At 34.0% G+C, this 10,000-nt stretch overlaps 1 protein-coding gene across 1 annotated transcript in view; it reads left to right on the top strand.

Moving 5' to 3' along the window:
* Positions 1-10,000, top strand: part of LOC135203498 (probable methyltransferase-like protein 25) — a 60,921-nt gene that overhangs the window by 520 nt on the left and 50,401 nt on the right. The gene's annotated exons all lie outside the window — the stretch shown is intronic.

Genomic DNA, 10,000 nt, shown 5'->3' with positions numbered 1-10,000 from the left:
CTTGTAAGTTTGACTGGGTTTTATTTCCTCTTTGTTTACATTCGAGTTGAATTCGGATCGCGTTTCAAATTCTCCAAAATATAATTAGCAAGTCCATTGATGAGAAATTGCCGTATCCGTGATTGTTCAGTAATAAACTATATATGTCTTTAGAGGCATTGTTACTCGCCCACAGATTAAAAGCGAAATGGTATTTTATTCAGTTTATTATTTTTGAATAATGAGGCGAAATGTCCACTCTCAGTATATCATATCATGACTTATAATAATCATATGAGCTTGATGTTGCGTGCTACAACGGGCTGGAACTCAGCTACGCAGTGTTTAGGTAAACAGTTTTCAGTTGAACACAGTGTTTAGGTAAACACTGTGTTTAGGTAAACACAGTGTTTAGGTGAAACACAGTGGTCAGGTGAGCACTGTGTTTAGATAAACACTGTGTAAAGGTGAACACTGTGTAAAGGTGAACACTGTTTACCTAAACACAGTGTTCAGGTGAACAAAGTGTTTAGGTAAACACAGTGTTTAGGTGAACACTGTTTAGGTGAACACTGTTCTTGCGAACACACTGTTTAAGTAAACACAGAGTTCAGGTGAACACAGTGTTTAAGTAAACACTGTGTTTAGGTAAACACAGTGTTCAGGAGAACACACTGTTCAGGTGAACACAGTATTCAAGTGAACACTGATGAGGAACACCGTTCAGGTGTTAGAAAATCTTAACTTTTGTCCTTAACATTGCAATACAGCTTACTATATCACCGTGTATTTTTATTACATGAAATTGTAAAGTTAGACGTAAACAGAGTACTAAAACTGGAAATTGCAACCTGCATTTTCGCACTGAATCGTTGCAAGGAGACGAAATTTAACCTCTATATAGAGGATTGTTGAAGCCTTTGCAAAGTGGTGTTGCAGGGAGTCGTCACACCTGTAGGTACGAGAAATTCTTTAAACGTAGGTCGATTAAAACATTTTTGTACCATTTCATCCAAGAGTCAGAATTCAAAACGTTAATGAAAACATTTTCAACTTTGCTTCATATTATCATGGACAGTATATACACATTGTTTTAAGTTAATGTGTGTTTTTGTATGTATGAATATTTAACACACACACGCGCGCGCGCACAACACACACAGAGAGAGAGAGAGAGAGAGAGAGAGAGAGAGAGAGAGAGTGTGTTTATACGCGCATGCACCGGTATTTTTATGCAAAAGCAATTGCCTTCATTCTAGAATAAACATGACCTCTTGAATTATACAATAGTTGTCTTGCATGATTAATGGTGCACAGATTATTACATTCATGAAGCTTGCAAATAGTGAGTAGCATGCGCTGTTTATTTTAATATCGTATATACCCAGATTTTTAAATGTGGAAAATGGCATGTGAAAAATTGTGTAACGTATGCATATAGCTCAATTTACTGATATATTATATGCCACAATGTGCTTTTGTGTGGTCCTATTGCCAGTTTGGACCTGTCAATCTCTTTGTGTGGCCCTAGAGCCAGTTTGGGCCTTCCAATCTGTTTTTGTGTGGCCCTAGAGACGGTTTGACCTTGCCAATCTGTCTTCGTGTGGTCCTAGAGCCAGTTTTAGCCTGCCAATCTCTTTTTGTGTGATCCCAGAACCAGCTTGGGCCTGCCAGTCTATGGTCACAATTCCCCCCAACCTCCCCGAAATTGAAATTCCCTCCTACAGGGGGAATTCCCCCCTGGTTGAGAACCACTGCACACCATTTAATCTTGAGTATGCAGAAGTTGACATGCATCGTCGTGAACTTACTTTGAGGTATTTCACGTGAAAGACTGAAATTCAACGTTCGCTGTGGGGTAGAATCTATACAGAAATGAAAATTTTTATTAATATACTGCTGTTCTTTTTGTTTCATGATTTTTGTTTTTTCTGTTATTACTGTTTCACTTTGTTATTACTGCTAGCTCTTATAGAAATATTTTATTATTATTATTATTATTATTATTATTATTATTATTATTATTATTATTATTATTATTATCAGAAGATGAACCCTATTCATATAGAACAGCCCCATCAGATCATTGACCTGAAATTCAATCTTCCATATATTATTATTATTATTATTATTATTATTTTATTATTATTATTATTATTATTATTATTATTATTATTGCTTATACTCTTGTTGCTACGCCTCCTAAAATATATATCAATAACAAAGTATTATCTTTCTTGTTTCTGGCCTTGTAAAACCATATGGTATTCCCACAATGTCCCGACGCCTGGCCGATATTCCCGTCCAATAGATAGAACTCGCTCCTCACCGCGCCGTAGGAATAGTCTAGGAATAGTCTGCATACTGTTACGAGAAGTTTCTCCATTAAGGTTGGCATAGCAGAAGGGGGATGAAGGCCTATATAGTACAGGTCCCCCTCGGTATTGAGGCTCTTTTCGTAGCATTATTATTATTATTATTATTATTAGTATTATTATTATTATTATTATTATTATTATTATTATTATTATTATTATTATTATTATTGATGCTCTTGTGTGGTATATTATGTCTGGGCTTTTTTTTAGCCTACACAAGTCCCTAAGTATGAAGCTCTTTTGTTATTATCATTATTATTATTATTACTATTATTATTAAAGTGGCCCTTTTGCAGTATAATTTTATCTGGTTTTATTATTATTATTATTATAGGGGCTCTTGTGTGGCATATGTCTGGGCTTTTTATTATTATTATTATTATTACTAGACCCTTTTCAGCTTGTTTCATTAAATATAAAAGCTGCTTTCCTTTCTCTGTAACCAACAAGAAAACAAAATAAAAGTATTTCTATTTGCGTTCTATTCTCCGTAATCAATTTTTTCTCTCCGTTCTTAGTCTCCTCCTACAGTCCGACTTTCCACCCTCTCTAACATTTGTTGCATAGTGCAGCTGCAAATAGGTTGACCGTTTCAATCCTTCTCAGTGTCAATGTCCGTATCATTGCTGAATGACCACGTCATTGGGGGGTCCCAGCACTTGGCTTTTGGTCTAAATTCTGTATTCTATTCTACTGTGTTCTGTTGGCTGTGTAAAGTATCGATGTGTAAAAAAAATAAATAAATAAATGAAAAATAAAACTTCGTTCTCGCAACTTTGAAAAAAGTTGAGAGAGAAAAGGCGATTCCCTCCTGAGTGGGAATAACTTTGCACTTTCTCTCCCCCGAACAAGTAGTTAGGAAAGGGCCTAAGTGAGATCTTTATGTCTGTCGCGAAGGATTGTGCTTTCTTCTCTCTCTCTCTCTCTCTCTCTCTCTCTCTCTCTCTCTCTCTCTCTCTCTCAATCTAGGTGCTGACATTTCAACTTCTTCTTCACCTTCCTGTTTCAAATAGCAGAAGTCTATTATATTCTCAACTTTTTCTTTTTCTTCCTTTCTTCTTTCTTCTTCTTCTTTCTTCTTCTTCTTCTTCTTCTTCTTCATATTTATCTCTCTCTCCTCTCTCTCTTCTTCTTCTTCTATTCTTATTCTCTCTCTCTCTTCTTCTTCTCTCTCTCTCTCTCTCTCTCTCGAAGAAATAAATTACGATATGACAACAGAAAAGCAAATCCCGAAGAGGCTCTACCCAGATCTATACAATGACGGGAAAGAGGAAAAAATAGACAAGAAAGACAAAATCTGCAACCTTTTGAAAAGAGGGAATTGCAGATTTGGAGAAAGATGTTACTACAAACATCCTAAGATATGTCAAAACTATGAAATATATGGTAAATGTGCATACTTAGATGGATATGGGGATGATTGCAGAGATCTGCATCCAAAAAAAATATGTAAAAAACCTAAAAGAAGGAAAAGGATGTAAGTTCGACAAAAAATGCAAATATATGCACCCTGTAGCCATGAATCATAATCAAATAAATAACCAACCAAGTAATAAAATCCAAAATAAGAAAGAAACAAATAAAGAGAGAAATCAAGAATATCAGGTAAAAGAGAAAAGCAAACCACCAATGAGATATGCAGATTGGTGTCAGCAAAAAATTTCAAAGCAACAGCTCCGAAATTCTACTCAAGAGATAATAACTGTATTTATTATGCAAGAGGATATTGCAGAAACGGAGAAAATTGCAGATTCAGACACAAAATGAATAATTATGATGAAGGAAGATCAAATATTATGGAAAAGTTGGATTTTTTAATGTCAGAATTTCTGGAAATGAAAAAAAGAACAACATACCAGAACAGGAAAGAGACATGGGAAAATCCTTATTACTACCAGTATTAAATGAAGGAGAAAACACGCAAACCATCATAGTGATGAATGCGCAAGGTTTAGTTACGAGTAACTCAAAAAGAAAAATAGAGTACTTAGAAGAACTAACCCAAAATGAAAAGAAAATAGATATAATGAATATAAGTGAAACCTGGTATTCCCAGAGACTGGAATGATGATCAAATAAAAGGGTTCCAAACTTATAGATCAGATAGAAAAAATAGGAATCAAGGGGGAACCGCAATATATGGGAAAGACAAAAAACAAGGAAAAATATATGAGAAATATAGTAACTCAGAATGTGAACTAATAGCGGTAGAATTTGAATCTGAAAAATTGATGACATAGTAATATATAGACCTCCTAATACTAAAGAGTTTGACTTAATAATTGAAAAAATTGGATGATATATGTAGAAATCACAAGTACTGGACTATTCTCCTATCTGGTGACTTCAACTTTCCTTTCGTAGAATGAAAAGAACGAATAGGAGATTGTGGTTGTACTTATACATATAAAAAAGAGAGTAATAGTAGTGCAGAAGATAAGAGGCAATTTGAAAAGCTATTAGATATGCTACTAGAATACAACATTCAACAAATAAATCACCTGCCAACAAGAAAGGAAAATACTTTAGACCTAGTATTTGTGAACGAGATGAATTATGTTAAAGAAATAATAGTTTATAATGCGAATATTTCAGACCATAATGTCATAGAATTAACAGTTCATTCCAAAGCAAGTGAAAATAGAGATAAGCAAGAAATGAAAAAGTGGGAAGGATATGGAAAATACAACTTCTACAGTAAAAATATAAAATGGTCAGAAATTAATGAAGAATTAAACAAAGATTGGGATAACATTTTCGTAAGTGATGACATAAGGGTAAATACGGAGATATTATATAAAATATTGGAGAAAATAGTGGAAAAATATATACCGAAGAAGAAAAGTAAACATCATTCATGCATACCAAGAGACAGAAGGATCTTGTTCCAGAAAATCAGAAAGTGGAAAAAAGGTCTTGCAAAAGAAAAAAATGCATGGAAAGTTATAGAACTAAAAAGTAAGATAGAAAAATGCAGAACAAAAGATTATACAATCAAAAGAAAAGAAAATGAAAAACGGGACTTGGAAGAAAAAAAAACCCTATTAAATATCAAGCAAAAACCCCAAGCTATTATACTCATATGCGAAGAAGATGAATAAAAGAAGAATAGAAATAGGCCCTCGTGAGAATTGAAGGGAGATTAACGAATGAAAAAAAGGAAATTTGCAACATACTGCAGAACGAATATAAGAGAGAATTCACCCCTAGAATAGATAATGAAGATAATGATATAGAAGTAAGGGATGAAAATAGTGAATATTTAGCTGACATAGATATTAATGAAGCTGATATTGTGCAGGCTATTAATGAAATTAAAAATGGAGCTGCTGCAGGGCCTGATGAATTCCCGCTATTTTGTTAAAGAAAGTAGTTCATTCTATCGCAAAGCCACTTGCAATATTATCAAGACAAAGTGTAGATACAGGCAAGATTTATGATGAGCACAAATTAGCATATATTACCCCTACTTTCAAAAGTGGATCAAGACTAGAGGCAAGTAATTATAGGCCTGTGAGTCTAACATCACATATTATGAAAGTGTATGAAAGGGTAATGAAGAAAAATATTATGAAACATTTAATAAAAAATAATTTGTTTAATAAAGGACAACATGGTTTCGTACCCGGAAAAAGTACACAAACCCAACTGTTAGTCCACCGTGAGAACATATTCAAAAATATGAAAAGCGGAAATGAACAGATGTGGTTTATTTAGACTTTGCAAAAGCTTTTGATAAAGTAGACCATAATATATTAGCGAAGAAAATTAGAAAACACAATATCGTGGATAAAGTAGGAAGATGGTTAAAAGAATTTTTACACAACAGAAAAACACATAGTTATTGCAAACGACGAGAAATCGGATGAAGTCAAAGGTAATATCCGGTGTGCCGCAAGGTACGGTGTTAGCTGCAATACTGTTTGTTATTATGATTGAAGACATAGACAATAATGTGAAGGATTCGGTAGTGAGTAGTTTCGCAGATGACACAGGGAATAGTAAGAGAAATTACTTGTGATGAAGATAGGAACGCTCTACAAAGAGACCTTAACAAAGTATATGATTGGGCAGAGGTAAATAGGATGGTATTTAACTCTGATAAATTTGAATCAATAAATTATGGAGACAGAGAAAGAAAGCTATATGCATATAAGGGACCTAATAATGAGACCATCACAAATAAGGAAGCAGTTAAAGACCTTGGTGTGATGATGAATAGGACATGTTATGCAATGATCAAATTATGCCAACTCTGTTGGCAAAATGTAAAGCAAAAAAAATGGGAATGTTGTTACGGCACTTCAAAACAAGAAAAGCTGAACCCACATGATTATGCTTGTTTATAAAACATATGTTCGTAGTCCACTTGAATATTGCAATATGATATGGTACCCACACTATCAAAAGGATATTGCACAAATAGAGAGAGTGTACAAAGGTCCTTTACAGCTAGAATAGAAGAAGTTAAGGACCTAGACTACTGGGAAAGACTACAATTCTTAAAATTATATAGTCTAGAAAGGAGAAGAGAAACGCTACATGATAATTCAGGCATGGAAAACCGATAGAAGGAATAGCAGAAAATATCATGGACTAAAAATATCAGAAAGAGCAAGCAGAGTAGATTAATAGTGCCAAAACTATACCAGGAAAAATAAGGAAAGCACACAGGACATTAATCCACTACGCACCAGCATCGATAATGCAGCGTCTATTCAATGCGTTGCCAGCTCATCTGAGGAATATATCAGGAGTGAGCGTAGATGTGTTTTAATAAAGCTCGACAAATATCTAACTGCATCCCGACCATCCAAGATTGGAAGATGCAAAATATACCGGAAGATGTACTAGCAACTCTCTGGTAGACATTAAGGAGGCGCCATCACACTGAGGGACCTGGGGCAACCCGAACGAATGTAAGGTCTGTAAGGTAAGGTAAGGTCTCTCTCTCTCATTTATTACTATTGTTACATTCTTTGTTAGAATCCGGGACTCCCTTGGGAAAGTATGTGAAAAAGATCGTCATCTATTTTACAATTAATCGTTTTTCTGTTAAATCTTTTATTATTCAGCTTCCTCTTTGTCAAAGCAAATGGCTTGGCCACGGTGCCTCGTTTGCTCTGAAACTGCAAAAACAAATTAGTATTTCTAGTTATTTGGTTCAAATAAATCAGGGTCATATCTCTTTGTGTATCTTTCGGTAGTCTCTGTATAATGCTGTATGAGCTGCTGCCCACGAAACACTCGGCTGGCCGTGGTGGCCTGTATTGTTGCGTTGCCAGAAGCACGATTAATAATGATAATAATAATCTTTGGAAGCTTGAATTTCCAGTCAGTAGCCCTTTTGGTAGGCTTATTCATCTACTGAATAATAATCTTACTATAATGGGCTTAATGTCTGTCCGTCTGTCATTCAATCACGGCCAAACGGCTGGTCCGATGGGCATGAAACTTGGCAGGATTATAGTAGGGACACCTAAGATGGTTTATAATGGGGTTTCATCCTACGGCCCCCTCCGAAGGGGGTGGGGGTGAGAAGGGATTCCCTGAAACGGAGCTGGTTCTGCCCATGAAACTAGCCTGGTTACGCCCGTAGACTTAGTTACTTTACGAATTTTCATACATATTTTCTTTAGATATATGTTTGCCAGTAATAATAATAATAATTCATCCCCTCGCATCTGTCAGGGAACACGACAGCGTTTTAGAGTGCGTGTATATTAATGTGAGCTGAGGAGTGCCTCTTTCGATAATGGTGCTGATGTATCAATTCGGAGCAGCCATAAGTGGGACTTATCCGGTGGCACTCGAAATATCATCTCCATATGTTGGGAGATTCTCTCTCTCTCTCTCTCTCTCTCTCTCTCTCTCTCTCTCAGCTGCTCTTCTTAGAAGGCAAAATCCAAAGCCTTTCGGAACTGCACTGTATTCTCTCTCTCTCTCTCAGCTGCTCTTAGTAGGCTAAATCCAAAACCTTTCGTAACTACACTGTTTTCTCTCTCTCTCTCTCTCTCTCTCTCTCTCTAGCTGCTCCTCTTAGAAGGCTAAATCCAAAGCCTTTCGTAACTGCACTGAATCCTCTCTCTCTCTCTCTCTCCTCTCTCTCTCTCTCTCTCTCTCTCTCTCTCTCTCTCTCTCTCTAATGCATGTATATCCTGGGAAACTAACTTCGCCAGTGGACGCATTAATACCGTTTGGATAATTGGCCGAGATAAGTATATCTCTCTCGGCGACTAAGATGGATAATGAACGATTAGAGTCCTGAACAGCAGCAGAGATTGGAACTGGCTACCTGAAGTCTTTGTGTGTGTGTTTGTGTATCAAGTATAAAAGGCCCATTTAAACACATTGTTTTAAAGCTAGGGACTATATTTCTGTGGACTGACTTACACCCTTATCAAGCAGTGAATGACAGAAGGAGTTTCATCAGTGAAATATATATATAGGGCATATCTCTCACTATATATTTCAGCAATGAAGCTCCTTCCGTCATTCGCTACTTGATAAGGGTGGAAGTAAGTCCACTGAAATATAGACCTTTGTTTTAAAAAAGTGTGTTTTAATGGACCTTTTATACTTGAGACGTATCCTGTTTTAACAAAAGAATTTATATGTATATATATATATCTATAATAGATATATATTCATATATATTATATATGTATAATATTAAATAGATATAATAAATATGTGTATTAATGTTACTACATATTATATATAATAATATAATATTGTGATAAGTATATTATAATACACATAAATATAATGTTATATATAATATATACGAAATGACTCAATACGAAAATAACTAATACTATATATTACTATAATATATTATATAATTAAATAAATTATAAGATATATATATATAATATATATATTAGTATATATAATATTATATATATTATAGTATATATATATAATTCTATATATATAATATAAATAATATAAATGTGATCAATATCATATTATATATAATATCTCTTATAATAATCTAAGTGTATATTATGTATAATATATAATATTATATAATAATATTATAATATATATATAATAAATTATAGATATATATATATATATAATATAATAATGAATATATTATATATATACATACATATATAATATTATTATACATATATTATATACGCTTATATAATATATATATGTATATAATAACTTTATATCTAATATATACTAATATATATATATAGTTATATATTATATATATATACATATAATTATATCTATCGGTACGTGTAATAGTAAATATGGTGTATGTAATATTTTTTGTAGCTTCGTGAAAACATTTTGGGTGAATCTTTTTACTTGTGTTTTTTTTATAATAACACAAACCAATAATCCCTAATGATTCCTGTTCCTTTCAAATACAGAGCAAAATAAGATGAAGATAAGGCCTTCCCCTCTCGTTCTCAGGGAATATGGGGACGACGACTCTCAAGGCTTGCCAAAATCCGGATATCCGTAGGTCCGAATGCGGTGATGTTTTTGTTCATTTTACGGAACGCGTGGTCGGTTAGATAATAGTTGGATCTTAAAGAAATGGTTAAGGTACGTTAACGACTTATTTACCATATCCGATACCTTATGATAAATCAATAGTGGGTGGAATATACAACTTT

The sequence above is a fragment of the Macrobrachium nipponense genome, chromosome 36, assembly GCF_015104395.2.
Source record: "Macrobrachium nipponense isolate FS-2020 chromosome 36, ASM1510439v2, whole genome shotgun sequence".
In the NCBI taxonomy this organism is placed as follows: Eukaryota; Metazoa; Arthropoda; class Malacostraca; order Decapoda; family Palaemonidae; genus Macrobrachium; species Macrobrachium nipponense.
The sequence above is the reverse complement of the archived record's forward strand: the minus strand, read 5'-3'. Positions and strand labels throughout refer to the sequence as shown.